The sequence below is a fragment of the Podarcis tiliguerta genome, assembly GCF_965153285.1.
Source record: "Podarcis tiliguerta genome assembly, chromosome: 3".
In the NCBI taxonomy this organism is placed as follows: Eukaryota; Metazoa; Chordata; class Lepidosauria; order Squamata; family Lacertidae; genus Podarcis; species Podarcis tiliguerta.
In genome coordinates, this window is record NC_139536.1 from 98,087,560 (window position 1) to 98,111,373 (window position 23,814).

General features: G+C 41.2%; 1 protein-coding gene and 1 long non-coding RNA gene across 3 annotated transcripts in view; both read right to left on the reverse strand.

Annotated features, from left to right (window-relative positions):
* Positions 1-23,814, reverse strand: part of KLHL29 (kelch like family member 29) — a 414,714-nt gene that overhangs the window by 185,858 nt on the left and 205,042 nt on the right. The window lies entirely within an intron of this gene.
* Positions 7,462-10,282, reverse strand: LOC310673496. The gene is made up of 2 exons (XR_014509076.1): positions 7,577-10,282; positions 7,462-7,529 (listed from the first exon to the last, which is right to left on the reverse strand). It is a non-coding gene; the product is annotated as an uncharacterized lncRNA (long non-coding RNA).

The following is a 23,814-nucleotide window of genomic DNA, read 5'->3' on the forward strand; positions in this document are numbered from 1 at the left end:
ACCTGTGACTGACATGTTGACACTGTATATTTGGGAGTGATTTGTTCTCATGTGTCTATTATTATTTCCCTTTCTCCTTAGCAATCATATGTTTTTGCATCTTGTTATATTATTTCTGTATTGTTGAACATAAAGGTAAAGGTAAAGATACCCCTGCCCGTACGGGCCAGTCTTGACAGACTCTAGGGTTGTGCGCTCATCTCACTTAAGAGGCCGGGAGCCAGCGCTCTCCGCAAACACTTCCGGGTCACGTGGCCAGCGTGACGAAGCTGCTCCGGTGAGCCAGCACCAGCGCAGCACACGGAAACGCCGTTTACCTTCCCGCTATAAAGCGGTACCTATTTATCTACTTGCACTTAGGGGTGCCTTCGAACTGCTAGGTGGGCAGGAGCTGGGACCAAAAGTCGGGAGCTCACCCCCCTGCGGGGATTCGAACCGCCGACCATGTGATCGGCAAGTCCTAGGTGCTGAGGTTTTACCCACAGCGCCACCCGCGTCCCATTGTTGAACATGCTAAAATATAATCATTATCATCATAACAAGTGGGACTTGGAACTTATGTCCTAGGAAGGATAAGTATCAAGGGGGGGGGGGCTAGACCCACTTACAGTCATACCTCGGGTTGAAGTTGCTTCAGGTTGAGTGCTTTCGGGTTGCGCTCCACGGCGACCCAGAAGTAATGGAACACGTTACTTCCGGGTTTCGCCGCTCGGGCATGCACAGACAGTCAAAATGACGTCACACACATGCGCAGAAGTGGTGAATCACGACCCGCACAGACCCAGGTTGTGTTCGCTTCTGGATGCGAACAGGGCTCCGGAACGGATCCCATTTGTATCCAGAGGTACCACTGTATTTTCAAAGCCATTCAAGATTGAGAAAAGGACGTCTACCTTTCCCTTGTGACATGAATCAATTAATACAGGATAAGCTGAGATTGTAAGAGGCCGGGTTTACAAAAAGCTAATGAAAGCTTATTTTAAGATGGGCTGATTCCTAAAGCTAATAAAGAGTGAGTAGAATCAGGCACTCATATGGAATCATTAGTCATAACAGGAAGATAAAATTTCTACCCGACATGTCTTTGGGGAAGCCTGACTAGTTCCCTCCTGTTGTTGCCCAGGTTACAGACACAGCAATACACATACCAAGCAAGATAAACTAGGTTTGCCGACTCCCAAAATGGAGCTCAGTTTGGGCACTTAAAAAAATGCAGTAGCTATGTCAAGCAGGTGAGAATAATTACTTCTTGGTGTTGGAATAATAACCAAGCTGACAAGTTATGCCCCTGTTAATATTTGTTTATTCAAAGTATTTTTATATTGTCAAGAATACAATACAATACCAAGATAGAATCACAGAATTGTAGAGTTGGAAGAGGCCCCAATGGTCATCTATTCCAAAGCATCCATGACAGATGACTGAATATGCAATCCTGATTGCCTTACATTAGTTTTAGTTTTAGCTTTTTTAACACATCTACCAATTTAACACATCTACCAATTCACATTTTAATATGGCACGCAATGAAATAATTCAATAGAAAACAACAGCTAAATATGCAATAAAAACAACATATTATAGTTACTGTAGCTTGAGGAAATAGATGCCCCCCCCAGATGCCCCCCAAAGAGGTATCTGAAGAAGTGTGCATGCACATGAAAGCTTATACCAAGAACAAACTTAGTTGGTCTCTAAGGTGCTACTGAACATTTTAAATATATTTTTATATATTTCTACTGCATCAGACCAACATGGCTACCTACCATAACCCCAAAGAGATATTAGAAATTAGGTATTAGTTGTGGTTCCAGATGCCATGTGGCAGGGTCCATCGAGGTTCGACTCTTGGAGAGGAGTAATAATGACAAAACAATGTCTTGGAATAAAATTGGCCACAAATTTTGTTTGCTGGGTGAGAATTCCTTCAGGGTCGATCCAGGATGTAGGATTGTGCTATGGTGTGCATTATTATCTGGGCAATCCCTCCAGCATGCCATTTTGGGGAGTTCTATGTCTTGTTAGCCCCTGTCTGTACATCAGACAGAACCCTTCCCCTTGGACCCCTATAATGGGGAACCCTGACACTTTGAAACAGGAGTGGGGTCCTGGCCTACCCCCTCTGCAAGACTAAGGATCCAACCCAATGCCTTTTTCTGCCATCCAAGACTTGAACCATGCAAACGCAAGTTTAAATAGAAAGGTAGCAGACCTGTTTCAAGCCAGGCAGGATAATGCTTCACTCAAGTCCACCTCAAATGACTCACCTACAACGGCCCGCAATTGGGCTGCTTAAATCAAAAGTTGTCCTGTGATTGGCCCAATATGATTTGAATTTTGTGGGCTTTCCCAGCATCCCATGCACCCGAAGGAAGAGGCCACAAGATCAAAGGGATTCCCTCCACTGACATTGGCTGTGGTGATGCGACCACCACTGCTCATTGACCCAGTAAGCAGGCTTTGTTCCCAGTAAGCACTCTGGATCCAGAGTGTTTTCCCCCCCAGAACTGGACACACTACCACCTTCTCAAAGGTTGTAGGTACCACTTAACCCTGCAATGAGACACCCAGCCAGCCTTTTCTCATTACCTCGAATCAGCCGTGATGTGCTATGTGGTTGGCTGGACAGCTACAAGCACACTGTCCACATCCTCAGGCCACAAGAGCTGGAACTGGTCCCATGAAGCCCAATCAGATGGTGAATTAGAAGCCCCCCCCCCCCCCGTCCTGCTAATATGAAGCAATACTCCCCGGGATGCAGCAGGGGGGTAAGGGAAGCCGAGAAAAGGATGGTTCCTGTGATATCCTCTTTCTGAGGTAGTTAAGTCAATTTATATCTCAAAGTCGAACACATCCCCTGCACAAGAAGCCCCCAGCAGTAAAAAAACCAACCTATTTTCCCTTCTTCATCACGTGAAATTATATCTGTCCATTTATGACCCCATCTGCTAACTTCTGTCCACACTTTATATTTTTTTCTCCTTAAGATATGGCATATACTTTCAGTAGGGAATATACTGGAAGTTGGGATTATAAGAAGCAATTTGGTGAAATTAAAAATAGCCTTTGCATACAAGTCTAATTTTTCTCGAGACCCTAGAGAACATTTTTAATTTACCCGAGCTTAGTATCCGCAATGTAGCATGCAGCCAGCCAGAATAACAACAGGAGCAAATAAAAATACTTCAAATGCCCTATTATATACTGTTATGTGCTTATATGTACATATCAATGTACTAATAACATATAACAGTAACCACAGCAAATTTTTGAATAACTAATTGTCCACAATTCCCACATTCAATCATGATAGGGTTTGGTTTTTTTAACCACAGACCTTCCATACATGAATTTCTTGCTCAGATTTAACCAAACTGTGCCTGTTGCTCTAAAATTAAGAAACCATTTTGAATTGCTTTTGTAAATTACTGAAAAAACACGCACTCTAAATAGAACTCTTGATGTATTACACGCAGAGATGTTACTGAAAAGATAGACGTGGCAGCTTAAACTGAGCTTCTCGGGAAGGGAGAGAGAGAAAATGTTGCTACCTGAGAGACAGAGAGAGAGACACAGAAAGAGATAATGGCTTGCCTCTAGAGAGATGCTCAAAACGTGCACAAAAAACAGGAAGATGGAATGAGTGGAGTTGCAGCCTGGAGGTAGAAGACATCTGGCAGGTGTTTCAGAACTACAATATGCTCCCTGACACTTTTTCTTTTCTTTTTTTAATCTTGGACTGAGCAAAATATCTGCTCCAGAACTGAAGCCACTATTGAGGAAAGATGGGGGAAGAAACAGGATGAAACCCAATTACATCTGCCTCAGATTACATAATAATCCTGAGGCAAAGCAGCTCTTGGTGGCTCTTAAAGACTAACGCACACCTCTCTTGTTTATATATTGCATCTAAATATCTGAACTAAGATCCTTAAAATAAGAATGGTGACGTTCACCACACAATGGAAACATGATAGTGTGTGAGTGAGTGTACATATATGTGTGTATATATGTGAGAAGAGTCAAAAAGGGGACATGCTGTATAGAGGGACCACAAGAGTCATCTAGTCCAACCAACTGCAATGTAGGAATATTTTGCCCAAGGTGAGGCTTGAACCCACAACCCTGAGATTAAGAATCTCATGCTCTACCACTCTGGTAATTTGCACTTCCGCTGTCTTTTGGACTACTTATAACATTGCTTTGTTTTGTAGTATGAAAAAGGAACTACAAAAAAAGCTCTTCTTTTCACAATTAAGGTTGCAATTCTAACCGCCCTTAACTAGGAGTAAGTCTCGCTGAATTGTGGTATCATCTACAACACACATGCCTGCTCCTTGCATATTTGAAATTGGTGGGGAGCAACAGTATCTCACAGCAGAGAGCAACACCAGTAAATGAGGTGCCCCAGATATATATGGCTACTGAGGAGACGCAGCAAGGAACAAAACAGAGTGGAGACCAGCTGAGGGACACCAAAGAGGTGAAACAGCTATGGTGATCACAGTCATCAACAACATCCTGCCCCCCGATTCAGGTTCTGTATGTGAGGGTTGGGAAGTGGCCAATTGGACAACTTTACTAAAAATGATCCGGGAAATTGCAGACTTGTTATATCTGTTCCCGCAAAACTGGTGGAAAGCATAATTAAAGATAGAATTACCAAGCATACAGAAGAACAAGTCCTGCTGAAGCAGAACCAGCATGGTTTCTGCAAAGTTCTGTCTCATTAGCCTCCTAGACTTATTTAAGAATAAACATGTGGATACTGATGAGCCAGTATACAACGGTCTGTTTTGTATGCCAATATCCCAGGGAGGACCTTGCAGCTGCTTAGCTCCTCCATGGTCATTTCTGCTCCTACACTACACTGAGTTAAACCAGGGTGTGGCTCAGCATGTTCTCCAAACACAGGCTTGTGGTTAAGTTCTCTTCTCATTAACAACTAGCTGTAGAAGAGGGCACATTAAGTTTAGCGGATACCATTTGACAAAGTAGCTGAGCGACAGTATCTAGCATATCAAAGGCTCACGACCTACTCGAGGCATGCAGCAGTTGTGAGGCTTTTAGATTACATTTTTCGTATTTAGTTCTACAGTCATTGTTGTAATTTACTTACATTTTTAAACTGTTGCATGCCTAGCATTCTCATTGGAATATGTGAGACATTTCAAACTGAAAGGGAAGGCATTCCTAAATCAACTGTAATCAGCTGTCCGTATGAAACTTGATGAAAATTATACTTGCCTAAAATAACAGTACGCTCGGCGTGTGTGAAAAGCTGACATTTCTCCATTCTCTACCTGAGGTAAAACCTGCATGCACTTAAAGGCCCGTTGTTTGGAAATTTAGTCTACAGTGTCAATAACCATTGTCAAGAAGACAAGTCTCCATGATGTTTCAATAGTGTTACCCCGGAGATAACTCTGAATTTTATAATTCTGTAATGAAATTACATCTAGCATGGTGTGTGGGGGGGGAGCCCTTTTTTAGTCAATGAGAAAACAGTATCAGATGTGACCAGTAACACCTTACAACGCAGTGTTTTAATTAATATTAAACTTGTAACAGGCACCTAAATAAACAACTAAGAGATCAACCTTATCAAGCATGTAACCTTTCTGTAAACTAGGAACAGGGAACTTGTGGCTCTTCAGGCATTGTCTGACTACAATTTCCACTACTTCAAACCATAGGGCATATCTGACTAGAGCTGATGGGAATTGGGGGTATTACAAAATCTGAAGAGCCAAAGCTTAGCCAACTTTGCCGTAGATCCTCTCAGGAGAAAAATAAAGTACAATGGTACCTCGGTTTTCGAACGTCGCCGTTGACGAATGTTTCGGTTTTCGAATGCCATAAACCCGGAAATGAATGCTTCTGTTTTCGAAAACGTCTCAGAAGTCGAACATGACATGTGACTTCCATACTGAGTTTTCCGTATTGAGTTTTCGGTTTTCAAACGTTTCGGAAATCGAATGGTTTTCCGGAACAGATTACGTTCGAAAACTGAGGTACCACTGTATAAGCAATTTCCAAAAGGGTTTCTAAAGTTGCTGATTATGTGAGTTAAATTAGGATTTCTTTCGTACAGCTTTCATTGGATTATTATTACTATTTAAATTTGTTAATCGCTTTATCTTGCCCAGGACCACCCAAAGTGTTGTATTCTATGTTAAGCATCTGCAGTAATTACCACTGACTGGTTCCCATATGTATAATCACTAATGCGAATTCCTATTTCACTCATAAAATAGAATTCCTATTTCACTCATAAAACATGTTAAAACAGTGAAGGAAAAATCCACCCTTTTCAACTCTTGACAGTGAATGGCATGTGTGCTAAGTGATGCTGGATATATAACCCCAAAATGATGGAAGGAGTGAGAATTATCTGATAACTCCTTCAGACAGCCTTTTAATTGTGCATTAATGATTATCTGTGCTCATGGTGCTATCAGGACACTTATAGACAATCCTAATTTCAATACTGTTTCAGGATAGACTTTACTGAAAACTGTAGTATGGAAGGATTGGATGGATGCAGGAATTATGACTCTGGATCAATTGATAGATGGGGAAGATCAATTCTATACATTTGCTGTGTTATAAAGATAAATGCCACTTAGGAGGTGGCCCAATAGAAATGCAATTTGCAGTTGCAACATTTGTTAATAACCCTGTTTTGACAACAGCTTTCAAAGCGTCTAAGACACCAGAGATAATAGAACAATTGGTTTAAACCCTTTGAGACTAAAAGCTGGTGACTACTTTTTATAGATATTTGGTATCAATAAATCAATTTGATATGCAGACTCTAAGAAACAAATGGAATAAAGAATTGGAGGTTCCTATATTACCTAGACAGCAAAAGAGTGTTTTAGCTTCTGTAACAAAGGTGTCAATGGATTTTAAATTACGTCTTATGATAGAAAAACTAATATTTATTGGACATTGTTACATCTGTATAGAAAGGGACCATCTACAACAACGTGCTGTTGGAGATGCGAAAATGCTTCTTTGAAACAAATGTTTATGCAATGTTCTACACTTATGAAGTTTTGGGAGAAAGTACTAGATTGTATAAACATTATTTTGGGGGGAAAGCTAGTACTGTATTGCCAGAGGACAGTATTACTACTATATGTAATTTGACAGCTAGTCAACATAAATGGATTCTCCACACCCTCACTACAGCTAAATGACTTATATTGATCCTCTGGAAAGATAAATATATGCTCCCCTTTAATCAATGGATAGAAGATATGACAACTCTTGCAACATACAAACCAATAGCTTATAGATATAGATTGCATATGGACAAATATAACGACATTTTGAAGGTATTCATTTAAAATATATAGTAAGTTATACATAAATGTATATGTAGAATAACAATAATTTTACTGATATACCTTTGTATTAGACAACTATATAAAGAATTATAGAATGTTTTTCATATTTTTATTAGGGCACTTTTTGTTTCCTTTTATATTTTTTCATTTTATTTTGTTCAATTGAAATATTTTCTCTCTCTCTCTCTCTCTCTCTCTCACACACACACACACACACACACATATATGGATAGACTTAATTGTTTCATCCCATAACTTTTACTGCCTGAAATTCTCAAACCTTTTATACCATAAATTTTCTGGGTGGCTGCTGTTCTGTCCCATTTTTGTTGCTCAATAGTGCAAGAGTGCCCCTCCATTGCTAGAGAAAGAGATCTATATATCTAACCAATCAGTTTGAGAAAGGAGTAGTGCTCAGGTGTTTGTTCCCAGCTGCACAGCTAATGAGTGAAAGGTGTTACAGAGCAAATCCACCCAGTGGCAGGTATGAAATAACTTGTGTCCAGTTTTGCAAGGAAGACAAACCTTCATTTTCAGCTGAAGCTCAGTCTGTAATTTTCATTGACAATAGAAATAATCTGTGATATTTTACAAGGCAAAGTACTCCTCTCTCAGCAACAATGAGTGCATAAAAGAGCACAATCTCCATTAAAAAAATAAAATAGCACATTAAGAACTGCTTCCATTTCAAGATGTCTGGCCCAGGTCTTTCACATGACAGACTAAAAGCAGCAAAATTGCTGAAGAGCAAATAATCTTATATGGTCATACTATTACTGAGTGCAAAGGTCCAAGGAATAGCTTTCAGTCTTGGTGATTCAGTTTCCTGATTTTGTTATTTCATCTACTGAATAACCATTTCCAGATGTGGTGCCATATATATTGCATCTTATAAAGGTATTCAACAGGATAGTAGAGATACCTGCATGTTATAAATCAGCATCTCACTTGTTAATTTGAGATGTTAATTAGGAAGGATGAATGTTCCATAAACATGTCTGATTATTGAAACAAGCAAAACAATTTAGGTTATTTTGTGAATTTTGAGATTGTGAATAGTTTGGTTTATAACCATTTTTCTTATGTGTAAGTATCGTGTGCTTCCACATATCAATTTACTTCACCAATTTGAGCTATAAACCATGTGAATCCTCTTATGAATAAGCACACTCTCTTTGTTAACACCATCATAACATTTTGTTATTTTCCCTCTCTAGTCTTTCCTCCATTCTCACCAGTATTACTTTCTCTCCATTCTTTCATCTGTTTCATTTTTCATTCCTCCCCACCCCTTTAAACTCCTTTCCTTAATATGACATTTTCTAGGAAGTTAATCAGATACAGTTTAACGACACCCTACCTACAAAGCGTGAATGGGCTTAGAATTAGACAAAATGTGTTTACTGATTCATACAGTTGAGATACATTTCGCATGAATTATTCCAAGAACAGTAAGTATGTCAAGGACATGACATACAACGTCAAAAATACAAATTCATCTAGATTCTCTAATTATATGTAAGATTCAAAAGAAAATATCTATATTATAGAAGTGCTTATGAGCTCCAGTTATTGGTAGGAACACAATTGTATAAAGCATTTCACAAGCAGCTAAGTTTTGGGGAAAAAGAGTATTATGCAAGAAAGAATTTTAAGAATATATAGTGATACAAGGCTTTTAGAGCGGGGGGTGGGGTCAGTCTGCATGATATCCATGAGTCTCTTCCAGGCCACTGATTCAGTATCTGTGAGGTTTGGAATCTAGTAGAAGCCACTGCCATCCAGTCAGACCAGTTTCTGTTATGCTAATGGCCACAGCGCTTAGCTAAGCACCATATTTCTGCATGATGAAAGAGTGGGGCATGTTGCCATAGCAACAAGTGGAGGTGCTGTCCGCCATTCACCTGGCTGGATGCTACATCATCCTAGGAAAGAGAAAAATAGGCCAGGGGAGACTACTTTTGTGAGTGAATTCAGGCAGAGGGTTTTGACTTTTCTCCATGGGCTGAATCCCAAAGCTATGGCTTGGGGTGGGGGCTTCCCTAAAAACCTAATTGGGAAGCAAGATATGTTGGAGTGCTAACAATCTGACCCCTTCCTTCCTGTGCTCAGGTTGTAAAAAGGCAAAGGTACCCCTGACCGTAAGGTCCAGTCGCGAAGGTCTCTGGGGTTGCACGCTCATCTCGCTCTATAGGCCAAGGGAGCCGGCATTTGTCCGCAGACAGCTTCCGAGTCATGTGGCCAGCATGACTAAGCTGCTTCTGGCGAACCAGAGCAGCGCACGGAAACACTGTTTACCTTCCCACCGGTGTGGTACCTACTTATCTACTTGCACTTTGATGTGCTTTCGAACTGCTAGGTGGGCAGGAGCTGGGACCAAACAATGGGAGCTCACCCCATCAAAGGGATTCGAACCGCCGACCTTCCAATCAGCAAGTCCTAGGCTCTGTGGTATAGACCACAGTGCCACCCACGTCCCCGTGCTCAGGTTGTATATATGTGTAAATATAAACATATATCATAAAGACACCACAGTCTCCATTGACCTTCATTCCAAGTATATTCACCTGGTATACACACCTGGAATCCAGGAATCTCTTGCTGCTTGGAGACTGGGCTGTACACAACATTATTATATTTGGTCCTGTTAAACCAAGAGTGTAGGAATTAAACTACATTATTACATGCAAGATGGAGCACTGCACCTGACGAGGCAATTTAACTGCTCTCGCAAGCTAAGCAGAACTGAACCAGCTCCCCAAACCGCAAACCTTTATTCAGCAAGAAATGTCACTGATGAAGTAGCACTCAGTTACTTCAGAGCTGTGAAGCAACGTTCTCGCACAGCCTAGAAGTGCTGAAAAGTTTGTTTCTATGTTTTTATTTTTAGCAAACAGTATCAAAATGGAAGCAAAAACATCTACAGAGACAGGTGGGTTGTTTCGTGTGTGCATATATTAAGATATGTGTTTCCTCGGGGTTTACGCAAACAAACAAGAATGGCTTCCATCTTCAACGGTAACTAAATTGGTTTAAAAGGATGCATGCTTTGATGACAACCTGTCTAAAGACTTCCAAAAGGAAACAACTGTGTGTGCAGAGTTTCTACTTTCCCAAGGCCTTGACTAGCGAAATCAGCTGCCTCCAACAGCACACAGGTGACAGACCTGTAATTTTCCAATGACAGGTAATTTGGGCAGTGGTAAGAATTTGATACTACAAGGTAAAATATTTGCTACTATGCATTCTTAAGTTGGTTAGGACATGTTTCCGATCCGTAAATTGCTTTACTGTGTGTCTGACCGGTAATGCTACTAATTTAATAACAGAAATTGGCTGCTAGGAGATGGAAAACACCCAAAATGCAAGGCAACAATACAGCAGTAGTCAGCCACAATCAACTACCGTATTTGTCGCTCTATAGGACGCACTTTCCCCCCTCCAAAAATGAAGGGGAAATGTGTGTGCGTCCTATGGAGCGAATGCAGGCTTTCGCTAAAGCCTGGAGAGCGAGAGGGGTCGGTGCGCACGGAGCCCTCTCGCTCTCCAGGCTTCAGGAAGCTATCCGCAAGCCTTGCGCGCCCGGGGGGAGTTCCCGCCGGGCTCCCAAGGCTTGCAGAGAGCAGCCTGCAGCCCGAAGCCCGGGGAGCCCAAAGCCCGCGGCTAAAAAGGAAGCCAAGACAGCGAGCGGGATGTTTTGTGTATGCTCCCTGGAGGAACAGCAGCAGGCTACTGTGGCAATGATACAACAACTTATGGTATGGGGCAGCTATAAACAGTCAGTTATTGATTAATAAATATGCTGGATATGTTTCCATTCAAATGCTTTATGTGAATTGAGATTGAGACTAAAGCCAATTACACATGCCATGGCATCACATGGTGTAAGCTTTCTGGGAATACACTGTCTCAGACCATAGGTGCATCTCGTAGAAAAGCATATTTAAGCGCTCCTATTGCAGTGAAGATAAATCTCTTAAGGAGACAGGTTACAAAAGGGGTATTGTTTTTGTTTCTTAGTATGCTATGCATTTTGTGTTTTTATATTGCAAACCACCCTGTGATCCTTAGATGAAGGGAGGTATAAAATAATAATAATAATAATAATAATAATAATAATAATAATAATAATAATGTACTTTCCCCCTATTATACTAAGGTATTTACGTGCTGGGAATTGTTTTCATGTGGAATAACTGATATGCAATTTCCTCAGTGATCCATTTCACAATGGGCTTTATGTATGCATCCTAACTTCAGTTTATGCTCAGAAATCACGAAAGCCCTTATCATTCTCTTGATTTCCATAGTTCATTCTGTTGAGCACCTTTGCTTATGTTCCCAATATAGCACCAACCCAAGTGTAAGAGAGAGATCTCAGCAGACTTGGGGGAGCTGCAAATCGGGCAAGCACCATCCTACTAAGTTTCAGGTGCCTGGTTAAAATGGCTATATTGCACCATGAACGATCTTTTAGGAAAAGAGCCATAGCATAGTAGAACATCTGCTTTGCATGATAAAGCAGGTGTTTTCCTATGCATGCCCTGGGTCCCAGGTTCAATTCCTGGTGCTTCCAGTAACAGTAGAAAAAATTCACCACCTGAAAACCTATAAAGCCATTGCAATTCGTTGTAGAATGAACTGAACTAGATCATCCTACATTCATATGAATGCTGTCCTGATGTTTTTATCACTGGTTTTTAATTCATGCTTTAAATTCTGTATACAGTATTTATTTGTTGTTGTTTTTTTAAAAAAAGCATGTTTGAGATGCAGATGTGGAAAAAAGTGGGATATAAATCTTTTAAATAAATATAAATAAATCAGGATACAAGTGGAGGGGGAGACCATAAAGCAAGCGGACTTAAGGTATGGAATGTTAATTAATAATTTTTTTTTATTGTTTATATCTCGCCCATCTGGCTGGGTTGCCCTAACTGGGTAGTGGTAGTGGGTGGGTGTGGAAAATCAGAGGAAGCAGTAGCTGAACAGCTGTACTGAACACTTCAGTATTTCATTATAAAGGTAAAGGTTAAGGGACCCCTGACCATTAGGTCCAGTCGTGACTGACTCTGGGGTTGCGGCGCTCATCTCGCTTTATTGGCCGAGGGAGCCGGCATACAGCTTCCGGGTCATGTGGCCAGCAGGACTAAGCCGCTTCTGGCGAACCAGAGCAGCACACGGAAACACCATTTACCTTCCCGCCGGAGCGGTACCTATTTATCTACTTGCACTTTGAGGTGCTTTCGAACTGCTAAGTTGGCAGGAGCAGGGACTGAGCAACGGGAGCTCACCCCATCACGGGGATTCGAACCGCCGACTTTCTGATCGGCAAGTCCTAGGCTCTGTGGTTTAACCCACAGCGCCACCCGCCAGTTATTCATAACAAATTCTGCTGACTTTCTTGGAACATTAACTAATAAACACACTGAAGGCTGATCAATGTTGTAAGCATGCATAACTGAGTGCAAGGCCAAACATTTAATCTGAGGCACTTAACACACTTCCTCGACTTCAGAAACACACCTACACAATTCTATAAGTACCTGCAATACTAATTTCCAACTAAATGCATTTGTAGGTCTTTGTGCAAAATGCTTAACACCAGGCGAACGACTGTAACCTAACATTCATCAGAAGCTTTTATTATTTGCTCTTAATTGCTCTTAATTTTTGAATTCACCATTATCACAATATTTCAACAGCAAAGCTACTCTGCAAAACAGAACTGTACAGCATTAAATAAAGCAGACAGAAAGGGTTGACGTTAAAATTACTCTGCTGCCTTTGGGTGGAAATGATTCTTTCATGATGCTTTCGTCTCAGGTTGGAAAATTGCACCTTTTTTTCAGGTGCTTGCATGTTTACCGTTCCTGCTCTCATAGTCGCATCTGCAATAAGAGTAATCATGTTTGCCAGAATGTACATGCAAATTTCTACCCATGGCTTCATTTTTAATTTTATTATTGCTATTACTCTGAGAGTTATACAAATACTGCTTTTTATATTAGTATGCTACATCAAAGCAGTTATTTAGTGCCCGAGGAATTCATTAAATGCATTTCCATAACAGATATATTTGTCTAGATGTGATTTAGCTTGCCTTAAATTAAATCTACCATTGAAAGATCTTCCAGACTAATAAAGGGAAGATACCGCTGAGTTAGTCGGCTTGCCAAAGTAGCTGTTTTTCTGAGAAAAAAAGCCAAGCAAGGAAGTCAGCGACAGTAAGCACACATCACCCCCTCCTTCCCAAGGCAAGAAATAGAACAGATTAGAAGGAATTCCAGTACACCATGGGTTTTTTTGTAAAAAAAATGTCCTTGGACAAATGTTTAACATCAACACCCTCTTCATTTTGGCGAGACTGATGACCCTAATGGGCTGAAGCCCAGGCAGACTGGCAATCATTCAAGTCTTCAAGCCGCCGCTGTGCCTCTGGCTTATTTCATACTTCGCAAAGAACCTCTAAACCTTTAAATTACGCTTTAATTCTACTAACTGGCAGATTAATATAGGAAAATAAATTTGTAATGGCATGAGTCTCATTTCCCCCTTTAAAAGAAAAGAATCCACAAATTTGTTTTTCTTTCAGCTGCTGATTTGAATGAATTTGATCCAAACGTACAAGAAGGAATTCTGAAGCATATATTAGCAAGACTTGTGCCATAAGTAAAAGGAAAGACCAAAATCCAATCCAAGATTGGGATTTTCTTTTCTTTTCTTTTTTTGGCACCTGCCCCCAAACCAATATATAAAGGTCCATCGTGTCGCAGGCCACAACGTCTTCCACCATATTTCTATGTCACTAGAAATTTAATTCTATTTCGTTTCCATTACTTCCCGAACAATTCTTCACACAATTTCCTGGCAATGTTATTAACTCCCCAAAGAAAGGCATGCGCTTTAACTACGAAACAGATCCATTTAACCTGATATACACCTACAGGCAAGCTCCACAATATCAATTGGTCTAGTTCCTGGACACTTCAGACACAACAACAAAGCACTAGATGAGCGACGGGGTAGTGTGCAGACCAATTGTATTTTTGCATTTTAAAAACAGTAACATTTCCCTCAAATTCCTCTCTCATCTAAATGATCCAACTTGGTGCCTTTCAGAAGAAGAAAAAACCTGCCCCATGCTTTAAAATAAGAATGAATCTGGCTGGGAAGAGAATAAAATTATTTATTCTACAACACATTTGGGGGGAAAAACCTGAACAGCACTCTGTGTACTCAGGAAACTAACATTCTATGCCCAGATTTATGCTAATTAAGTAAATCTGCATATATCTGCTAACTCTGCAAGTTATCCTGCTTCCAAAAATATGGCTTTATGAGAATTTAGTGTTTTGTTTTGCAAGGATTAGCAGCAGAAAAAGAGGGAGGTTGCTGAAAGAGATTCACTCAAGTTAGTAAGAGGAGTTATGAGCTAGGGCTACTTGCATGGAAAACATATGGAGATATATGGAGAACTGGAAGTCCAAAACACAGACCACTGATTTCTTTCTAACCTACTTCTGGTTTTTCAGCATTCCTCAGATACTATCCAAACATTTCTGGTTACCTCTTGTTTCAACGAGTACTAGAAACTTGTAATATTATCAGTTAAAATATTAGATTCTTCCAGTGCTAAACTCATTGGTGAGTGACAAGACAAGGGGAATGTACAACACCTACACTATGAATAATTCCATTATTCAAAGACCTAGAAAAATAATCTTCCTGAATAATTTACATGATAGGCAACAACATTATTACATTCATCAAATACATAATTCAGCTAAAAGTGCTCAACCAGTACTAATTAAAAGCACAAAAGCTGATTTTTGCACACAGGCAGCTTGGACTGTGATTTTGCCTCTGTTGAAAGAAATGGCATCTAAGGTGGTAGTGCTCCTTACAGCTTTCTAGTGCACCATTAATCTGGGGCCATTATTGATTAAGGCAAACATTTTTCTGCCATGAGAGGTGCAACTTAATGCTACATGTATACAGAACAGTTTGAACCAGAAGATTATGTTTGGCAGCCATTGTGCATCTGGAAAGCCCACTCCAGGTTCAAGGTTCTTTTATTAATTCGCAAGGCCCTTAATGGCTTGGATCCAGGATACCTCAAGGGACTGCCTGATCCCTTACATACCTACTTGATCGCTGAGGTCCTTGGAGGAGCCACTGTTAGTGGTCCCCATCGCTCGTATTGACAAGGAGCTATCTGCTTAATACTGTGGGCTCAGTTTTGAGGAACTCTCTTCCAGTTGGGCAAGCCTCCGTCCTGCTGAAGTTCCTTTGCCTACTGGAGACTTTTAAATATATATATATTTATATATCCAGCAGGCTTTAAAACAGATTTTAAAGTTTTAAATGTGCTAGATGTATTGAAACACTACCTAGGTTTTCACTATACTGTTTGTTCTACAATGGACTTTGTGGAAGCCCCTTTCTTGGGAGTTTAAGGATACACAGGTCAAGTCTAATGCATTCTAGTACAGTCGTACCTTGGTTTTGGAACAGCTTAGTTCTTGAAAATTTTGGCTCCCAAACGCCGCAAACCAGAAGTGACTGTTCCGGTTTGCGAACTATTTTGGGAAGCCAAACGTCTGATGGGGTTTCCACAGCTTCCGATTGGCTGCAGGAAGCAGCCAATCGGAAGCCACCCTTTGGTTTCCGAACATTTTGGAAGTTGAATGGACTTCCGGAACGGATTCCATTCAACTTCCAAGGTACTCCTATATCTGCTTTTGAGTGAGCATAAGACAATGCAGGAGGCAGAAGAAAATTCAGAACTGAAGCTACTCTTTCCTGGACAGTTGAAAGATCTGCACCACCCTGTAGTATAACAAAAGCTGACTCCTGCCACTAAATGGAGAGTGGTCCTAGCAACCCATTGAAATTGAAATCAACACTTTACATAGTACATAATCCCCTGCATTGGGCTTCTTATTAAGTCTCAAGAGCACCTCAACAGCCTTTATTTTGTAAACCTATACAAGGGTCCCTGATCACTGCAGATGGTGACAACAGCCACAAAATTAAAAGACACCTGCTTCTTGGGAGAAAAGCAATGACAAACCTAAAGAGCATCTTAAAAAGCAGAGACATCGGCCAACAAAGGTCCGTATAGTTAAAACTATGGTTTTCCCCGTAGTGATGTATGGAAGTGAGAGCTGGACCATAAAGAAGGCTGATCGTCGAAGAATTGATGTTTTTGAATTATGGTGCTGGAGGAGACTCTTGAGAGTCCCATGGACTGCAAGAAGATCAAACCTATCCATTCTGAAGGAAATCAGCCCTGAGTGCTCACTGGAAGGACAGATCCTGAAGCTGAGGCTCCAATACTTTGGCCACCTCATGAGAAGAGAAGACTCCCTGGAAAAGACCCTGATGTTGGGAAAGATGGAGGGCACAAGGAGAAGGGGACGACAGAGGACAAGGTGGTTGGACAGTGTTGTCGAAGCTACCAGCATGAGTCTGACCAAACTGCGGGAGGCAGTGGAAGACAGGAATGCCTGGTGTGCTCTGGTCCATGGGGTCATGAAGAGTCGGACACAACTAAACGACTAAACAACAACAACATACAAGGGTGTTTTCACGAAAGGTGCAGCTAGCTGTGGTTCTTTGAATGAGTTCTCATCCTGTTTAATGTTTGTATTATCAAAGGCATTTTCTGCTACTCCAGAAAAGAAGTCAAGCTTACTGCTGGAAGCAGGCAGAGGTTATCAAACTTAAAACCCCTGGAATTTGGAAATTACTTTCCATTTGCTTTAATTCCTCAGCAGACGCTCTTTCTATCTTTCTTTGGCAGCTCCTGGGGATGGTCAGGGGGAAGCAAGTGCTTGAACTGTCTTCAGACAATAAAGGCCCCATGAATAACATGCAGAGGCCAAAGCATTTCCAGTGCACTAATACCAATTAGAACAACATCTCTTCTTTAATTTGTGTTACTAAACTAGGCATGAACCATAATAAACCAGCTCACTCTTGGCTCTCATCCTCTACCCACATTATGATCAGAGAGTGGTTGGGATTAATGTGACGAAACATAGCACAGACGGTAAAATTTACACTATTTGAGAAGTAGCAGGTGACATTTACCAGTCACTGATTTCTCATGCCGTGATTGATATCCAGCTATAAAACAAGGAAGAGAGTACTGCTGAGGGTGTCAAGCAGAACGTTTGAGACTGCTTGCTAAGAAACTGCTACACACACACTAGCAGCTGCTCAAGAAACTTGGTCTACTGCAGAAGTCTTCTCCAGCTAGGAGGACTTCTATTTCCGAGCGTAAAAACAGTACGCCTCACAATCCAACAAGATGTCTAATAATACAGTTGTACACCACACTAATCTCTGAGCGGTGTGAGATTCCAGGGGTTCCACGCTTGCTTTGGGAATGAGGCACAGCGGAGACAGCGGTGGTTTTATGATATATGGTTTATTTACAGTTATGCGCAACCTGAGCCTATGGTGGAGGGTTTCCTTGCATTGACACCTCAAAAGGGTCTTGTTTCTCCCCTAGCTGCAGCCTTGGATTCAAACAGAAATCAAACACTGTGCTCAAACTTTGCTCTGGCTCTCTTTCCTGCTTGCAGTTTTACCTCTCTGCTCTTGCCTTTGTCTCCTTTCCTTTGTTTCCCCTAATGGCCCATCACCCAGGCTATCACCTTAACAGAGGAAGTGAGCCATATATATCACACTTGTTGGAGCCAAGGGTTAGGAAGGTCTCACATGCAGTTTACTTCCTTGCCCAACTCAGAACAATACTAAGCAACAATGTGTTAAATTGGTAAGCTTCCAGCTTGAATGATAGAAGCCTTACTATGATTCAAACGTTCTGTGCTTACCTTTCTCTGTCGCTTTACTATTAATTTATTGCTTCTGGAAAAATTTATCAAAGCAGGTTTTTATTTTAGATTTCAATAGCATCAACTCTTGCCTTTTAAATGTAAACACTGAGTTAGTCTCCATTAGATTCCCCAAGTATAAATACAGATTATCTGGAATTGGTAGTAAGTTGGCTGAACACAATTTAAGGAGACATGGACAAAGATAAATCAGCATATTAAAGACATCACAATGAAAAAAGGGGATAGCACAAAATGATTGGGGCATTAGAGGAATAAAAGGCTCCTATTACTCTCAGCTACTTTTCCCCAAGTTGCATTGAAAATATCAAGTTAAATGTCTTCAATAGAAACATGAGGGGTGTCTATTCCCCCGTGCAAGGATTTCCTTCTCCAAAGTGAAGGTTTCTGTAGGAGAATACATGACTTACATTCATGCCTGCCTTCAATAGCTGATGATTTATGTACAGAAAGCAAGGCCTGTTCCATTCTTACTTTGCCCCAGAGATTACACCTGAGGAGAGAAAGCAAACACACCTCAAGCTTCTGCAATCTCACTCCGTCTGCCCATTCCCACAGGGACTAGGTAACAGGTGCAAGATTTATCTCACAGGAACAGATAAATTCTGGGTTCAAATAAATGTAGCATTGCCTGGGTCTAGGTCTCTCAGAACTATCCTTTCTTTTTTCTTTTTTTTTAATTTGTACCATCAAACAGGATTCAAGATTGTCTGAAGCTGCCATTCCTAAATGATCCTAAATGACACTTCTGAACAGTTTGCCAAGTTGCAAGAAATGATAATTGTGGCCTCTGTAGGACAGGGAAATTTTGTTTTTATTCTAGATCAGCTTGCAGGTAGATTCCTAAACAATGGCTATTAGCTACCTTAAATCAATTATTATTAAGTCTATCCCATATTCAATTTGCAAATTAAATAAACCACCAGAGTTCTCTTTCCATTTGCTGATTTATTCATTCATTATTTATTGGCAAAGGTTTTTCTGTATCGCCATCTCATAAAATACCAGAGCAGTGGACAACAATAAAACACAAAACACCATTAAATAAAAAAAATCATTGAAGTGACTAGCTAATTCAACATCTATAAAGGCCTGTTGGCACAGACAGGTCTTCCACAGATCCCTGAAAGTCAAAAGTGAGGATGTTTGCCAAATATCTGTGGGAAAGGTGCTCCACAGCACAGCACCAGAGGCACTAAATACCCAACTTTTAATTAGTTTCCCTGCCACAGCTATTCTTATACTGGTTTTTTGCTACCCTCCCGCCAGTCCCAACTTCCATTGCAAACTATTCAGGAATCTGTTAGATTGTATTCCTGCATATGGCAATGACAGATGACTCACCATCACAATTTATTGAACTCTACAATTATACAGTGTCTTATTAATAAAAATGAAAAGAGAGAGTATTCTGGTACCAAAGTTCAAAAAATTGTAAGAATTAGGGGTATAGATATGAAGTGACAGTGTACTGTTAAACTGCCTTGGTTCTCAAACGCCTTGGTACTCCTATGTTCTGGCTCCTGAACGTCAAAAACCCAGAAGTGTTCTGGTTTCTGAACGTTTTTTGGAAGCCAAACGTCTGACACGGCTTCTGCTTGAGTGCAGGAAGCTCCTGCAGCCAATCAGAAGCTGCGCCTTGGTTTTCAAACGTTTCGGAAGTCGGACAGACTTCCGGAATGGATTACGTTCAAGAACCAAGGCATGACTGTACCATCATTTAGCAAGAAGTATCCTGCAACATGTTTCCTTTCACAAAGGTTAGTCTAGTCTTTCCTCCACAGGGTTTTTGTACCAGTTTTGTTACTATAGAAGGATATATTCCCGCCTTATTCCGACATCAGCCATATACAGAAAGGTAGCTGTTTTCTTCAGGTGCGACACTTTTCACTACTAAACCATTCCATACTTCTATAGAGTTGTGGTTGTGAATATTCACATCTGATACCAGTGTCGTGCCAATAAGAAGCAGCCAGGCAATGCAAATTTAAGGACTTAGAAAGTAAAAGATTTTAAAATTAGTGCCATGATTAATGTCCCATTTAACTTGGGTATTTGCGGCTTTCAGCCGATCAAAACACCCCAGGCTCATTAGTTCTATTTTTTGCAGTATTTGCGGTTTTGAAGCCATAGGGCCTAAATAATTTCAGTCCTGCCAGCAAACCAAACAAAAAAAACCTGAGCAGCTGAAGATAAATTAATCCCTGCTGCGCACCCATTGAAGTTACAAAATGTCACACCAAGTGTGGCTGACTCCCCAAGATTCTTACGACAAGATTTTATAGTAAACCTTTCAAGGGTGAGTGACTAGTGTAAAAAGGCTACAAACAATAGCTTAAAGCAACTTTAAAGGAAGAACTGCAAGCATGTCCGGGATGGGCGTCTCATATAGGGAAAGCAGCTTTTACAGCAAATCTGCAAACTATTCGGCTTTCCTTTCCTTTGTCTGCTGAGCAAGGAAACATAAATCGGCTGTATAAAACGTCCCTTTATTACATTCCCCACGAACCCAGTTATATATACAAGGCTGCTACATCACTTATTAGCAAAAATTGCTAAGAAGGTACCTGAAAATTTTGTTGCATGACTTTGTAGGAAGGATAGAGTTTTGTACTTTTTTCCCCTTTCCTTTTCTTCAAATTTTAAAATAAAGTTCAGCGTATGGAGCACTGGCCCAGGACCACCACTGGAAGCCTTCATGTGTTGGCAACAACCATTGTCTCCATGAATGTGCAATACAGAAGCATTGTGCAAAACAAACATATATCTTCCAATATGAAATGGTGTTTTGGGAAAAATTGTCAATGCAGGTAGGCTCACACAACATTTCCTGCTTCCTCATCTCTGCACTAAAACCAAACTGATGCTTAAACATGGTCATTTTCCCCCCTACAACATTGGCAATTTTAGTTGCCTCTATGTAAAGGTAAAGGTACCCCTGCCCGTACGGGCCAGTCGTGTCCGACTCTGGGGTTGCGTGCTCATCTTGCTTAAGAGGCCGGGAGCCAGCGCTGTCCGAGGACACCTCCGGGTCACGTGGCCAGCGTGACGAAGCTGCTCTGGCGAGCCAGCACCAGCGCAGCGCATGGAAACGCCGTTTACCTTCCCGCTATAAAGCGGTACCTATTTATCTACTTGCACTTGGGGGTGCTTTCGAACTGCTAGGTGGGCAAGAGCTGGGACCGAACGACGGGAGCTCACCCCGCCACGGGGATTCGAACCGCCGGCCATGCGATCGGCAAGTCCTAGGCACTGAAGTTTTACCCACAGCGCCACCCGCGTCCCTTGCCTCTATGTAGGATGATTTAATTAATGTCCGGGACTGTTCAGATCTCAAGAGCTGCCTTTAAAAGATTACACTTTTGTATTCTCTTAATTCAGTGGTACAAATCTAGATTTCCCCCTACTTTTTTGGCTTATGTTAATGGACTGACTACAGATTTTTATCTACAGTAGCAATGGAACACATGAATCTAGAGAGGCTATTCCAGTTTAAAAGTTAGTTTACACCAAGTCTCAACAGACCTTCTGTTTTTGTTGAAACTGCAAATAAATTATCAGGGAAAAATCTGTCCTTGAGTATGTGTCTGTTCTCAAAACAGCTGGCATAAACCAATATATGTCTTGTGGGCTGCATTTTGCTTTGTGGGTCATGCTGCTAGAGGGAATGGCTGGATGTCCACACTAAAATACACCTCTTTAGCATATAGAACTCTTAAATCCCTTTTGGCCACTCCTGTGCAAACAACAGCTTTGGATCCATCTAAGCATATTTCTCTTACCTAAGCTTGCGAGTTCCAACACACATATGTGCTGATTGTACAGAATTTACTATTCTGCTAATCTCTTTAGAAATGTAGTATGGAAAACAGGAAGAATTAGAATTCCAAACAAATCATTAATCAACTACTGAAAAACCCTGGAGTGCTTGCAAAGGGGGGGAAAAGAGCATTTGATGACTTAGTGCAAATGTAGATAACGATTTGCATCTTTTGGTGCTTGAATGAAAATGCTTCACAATGTCGAACAGTTCTAGAAGAAATTTACATGCTGGCTTTAAGGAGGTAATGTTCATAATTCTCACATTGGTTTGCCTATGGAAAATGAAATATTCTAAATTTTGGGCACAGCAAAACTGTTTGGGGTTCTACGGTACCAGGAAGCTCAAAGCAGTTATCTTTTAAGTAAAGCATAAATGAAAATGCTACCCCTAAAAAGATGGTTAACAATAGCACAATTGAACATTTTTGCCATTTCCTTCTCATTCCCAATGAACCTTTCATAGATCACAAAATGCTGAAATTTCAAAGTGGCTTTGAAATAATATGCGCTTGAGTAAAATAAAATCTAAGCAGCTCTGAAATTTAAAAAGCTGGTCATATTTTTAGGATCTTTTCACACATTTATTCCTCTGAAGATCACTCGGGAACATGGATGTTTCCCTCCACAATGACGCCTATGATGTAGAAAGACGGACAACTTACACTTATACAGAGCTATCTTGTAATATTCCTTTGAAGACCATCCACACTACTTCTATCAAAAACAATTTCCGCGCTTCCACATCTGACAAATAACCTTACAACATTTCTTAAAAGCAGTGTAGAAACCGATGGCCCGCCAGAAATCTCTCTGACCTTCTTATCTTCATGCTTGAAGATGTCTATGAGGATCACTTACTATTTTTAAGCTAATGGAAGGATATGTGGAGGGGAAGACACTTCCCTTTCTTACCTTACACACACATAAAAAGAATGATCACCGGCTCCTTTGATGTAACAATTCCAAAAGTATTAAACCTGGTTTCTACCGATTTAAAGTCATCCATGTCAATATTATTTCCCGTCACATCAATGACCACAGCCTCAAAGTAGGATTTCATCAAGCATAGAACAGCATTTAAAGTCGCATTGTGTTTGGTTGCAGGTGGCGCTGTGGGTAAAACCTCAGCACCTAGGACTTGCCGATCGCATGGTCGGCAGTTCGAATCCCCGCGGTGGGGTGCGCTCCCGTCGTTCGGTCCCAGCGCCTGCTAACCTAGCAGTTCGAAAGCACCTCTGGGTGCAAGTAGATAAATAGGGACCGCTTCCCAGCGGGAAGGTAAACGGCGTTCCGTGTGCTGCGCTGGCTCGCCAGATGCAGCTTGTCACGCTGGCCACGTGACCCGGAAGTGTCTGCGGACAGCGCTGGCTCCCTGCCTATAGAGTGAGATGAGCGCACAACCCTAGAGTCTGGCAAGACTGGCCCGTACAGGCAGGGGTACCTTTACCTTTACTGTGTTTGGTTGTTTGGAATGTTTATTTCCTAGCCTAGCCTTCTCAAACTGGGTGCTGTCCAGATGTTTTAGACTACAACTTCCACCAGTGCCAGCCAGCAGAGCCAATGGTGAGGTGGGATGGGAACTGAAGTCCAACAGCCTCTATAGGGTACCAGGTTTGGGAAGGCATTCCTGGGCCAGTTTACATATTTTAACCACCACAAAAGTGGCGGATTAATTAGTTCTACGTAGTAGCCTTGGTGAGCTGTATGTGAAGTTCTCTCCTTGGTATCACAAATCTCTTTTGGAAAATTTACAGTGCCACAGTAGAAGT